The following is a 2703-nucleotide window of genomic DNA, read 5'->3' as shown; positions in this document are numbered from 1 at the left end:
GTAACTCCCAGATCTTCTGGTATCCATCACATCTATGTTTATCAAACTTCCATCTATCCAGACGTGTGATTGGTTGATGCCCGCAGGGTTGATGGCTACATCTCTAATTCTTGTTTACATGTTGGCTGGTTTCCACGGCGATACTGAGCCTGGGTGATCCCAATTACAGGTCATGGAGGAAGGTTAAGGTGTGGGTATAAAGCATGGGGATGATTGGCATTACATCCCTACCCTTTTCTGACCCTGTGAGGTTTTTAGAGATTTGCAGAGTGGCTGAAACATTCCGGATTGGGTTTCCTTACTGACAAAAGTAAGCAAGGTGGACCTTCAAACAGTATTCTTACCTTTGCCTAGAAGGTTATGCTTTTAGTGCCATTTGATTGTGGATTTATGGACAGCATGCAAAGTTATGTACATGTAACTCAAGAAGTTGTGGATGGATGTGGGCTGATCATGAGGTATTGGCAAAAGAAGGAACAAGTTGGAATATGAACCTCAAACTCAAAGCGGCTTTCCATTGTATTGCAGCAAATTGTCCAGTTCTGACACCTCATGTTCTGGACACAATATGGTCATGATCTTATAATGGTAGATAGCACCCTTTTACTCATATATGTGTATAGGTTAGAGCCCCAAGCAGCTTTTTGGAACTGTGGGTGTTGATTTTGTTTCAAAGAGAATACCTCAGGAAGGGGGTGGCTGATTGTCTTAAAATTTGGTATGTAGATAGTTATGAAAGACAGTGATGAAAGTGATGACAACTGGTGCTGATGATGCGTATCTGCATAATTAGAAAGGAAATTCTACAAATCCAATGCATACCATGATTCATATATGTGGCATATATACTGCAGAAAGAGAAGAACATTGATAGAAGGGGAACATACTGTAGTGGTAAAAAATATCTGGAATTTCATACTGCAGGACTTGGAAGCTAATGCAAAGATAAACATCATTGGACATAAATCATGCTTTACACAATTCTTTGCTAAGATAATTCTTTCATACTTTAAACAAACAACTGGGTTGTTTGAATCGAGAAGATGATCAACTGGTATATGAATTATACAAATGAGGACAGTAATGATTGGGGTTTTCGGAAATGGATGAAAGGCTGAGCATATATGATATCAGCAACATTGACATGTGTAATGACCTACATGTGCAGCAGAGCAGAAATGATCACTGTAAAGAGAGAGACGACTCAGAAGGGCATATTCTACCTAGTATGTTAGAGAAGTTACTAAAAAATCATCATTCAAATGATTTGAGGATGATGAGATTAAAAAAAAGTGACAATTTTTAGTGGGAGGTCTTTAGACACTTGGTGCATGTAACACTGTAGCCAAGCATGTATTTACAACTTGTTACTGTTGCACACGCCGGTTCCACTTTGACCTGAACCCTATGACACAGATGTGATAACTTATGTCAGTGAGGAAGATCCATTCTACCCACTTCCACACACCCACAGTGGATTGTGTCATCTAGTTATATTCTGGACACTGCAGTGATATTTTATGCAAGAAAAAGTAGCAATATGTTTTGAAACGGATTAACAAACAGGAGAGATTTGTGCCGTGTTGGCTGTAAAACCTGTCAGTAACATTATATCATGATAATTAACAACCGGACATACCACATAGGTGGCCAAACTTGTATAAAGAATCAAGTTGAGAGACTTGTATTGTTCTTGGCACTTACAGACTTCTTTTTTTGGTAACAATCACAGCAGTTGGCAAAATCCCATTGGTCTACATAATTATACATGTGGTATTAGGATAAAGATTCAAATATAATTATGACATTGATATCAAACATTCAGGGAAAAAGAATAAACAACATATGACATACATGTATGTCATAGAAACAGACTCTCCCTGTTTCATATCGTGTCCTTAAGTAGTGCTAGAATGGTACAACCCATTCACACCCCCATTGGAATGCAACAGTGGCACAGTCTGCCTGCTGGTATTGTGTGTAAACCTGTCAGGCTGATTACCAAGAGACTTTATTAACTGTCCATTCAAACCAACACAGTTACAAGACTAAAGCCCAGCTGCTTGGTGGCTTAGAGCATTTAGAAAAATCAGTTTTTAATGTGAATGTTTTAAGACATACATGAAATTTAACTGTGGGAATCTGACAAACAGGACCCAGATTATGTCTAAAGGGACTAAATTGTTGCTTAAGCCTGGTGGCAATTATAAATTATGTTTTTGTACATGGAAGTCAACATGTTGCAGAAGCTTATGCAGGAATTTCCCCACATTGAGAAAGCTTTGTGATTTCTTATGAAGTAATTGCTGTATTTCTAACTTAAAGATTTTTTCTTTCAAGCTGATTAAATGGGGCTGGGAAACATAAAATGTGTTTTTTCATCTTATACAGTCAAACCTGTATTAGGGGCCACCTCTACAGAGGGGCCACCTGGCCACTTTTTGTCGGTCCCTTGGGTATTTTATCTACAAGTTACCACCTCTATACAGAGGCCACCTGTCTATAGTGGCCAAGTTTGTCCGGTCCCTTGAGTGGCCGCTATAGACAGGTTTGACTGTACTTAAGTCTAAAACATTAATAATACGCTGTACTTGGAGAAGCATATGTTACTATCAGACAGTCCTCAAAGTCATGTATGTCTTTCTTCACAGTGACCATTCTTGCCTCTTCTCCTACTCCCAAGACTATCATTACATACAAAAG

At 38.7% G+C, this 2703-nt stretch overlaps 1 protein-coding gene across 3 annotated transcripts in view; it reads right to left on the bottom strand.

Moving 5' to 3' along the window:
* The window catches only part of LOC118414021 (1-phosphatidylinositol 4,5-bisphosphate phosphodiesterase epsilon-1-like), a 42182-nt gene that overhangs the window by 29222 nt on the left and 10257 nt on the right, over positions 1-2703 (bottom strand). The window lies entirely within an intron of this gene.

Source organism: Branchiostoma floridae, chromosome 4, assembly GCF_000003815.2.
Source record: "Branchiostoma floridae strain S238N-H82 chromosome 4, Bfl_VNyyK, whole genome shotgun sequence".
Classification (NCBI taxonomy): domain Eukaryota; kingdom Metazoa; phylum Chordata; class Leptocardii; order Amphioxiformes; family Branchiostomatidae; genus Branchiostoma; species Branchiostoma floridae.
The sequence above is the reverse complement of the archived record's forward strand: the minus strand, read 5'-3'. Positions and strand labels throughout refer to the sequence as shown.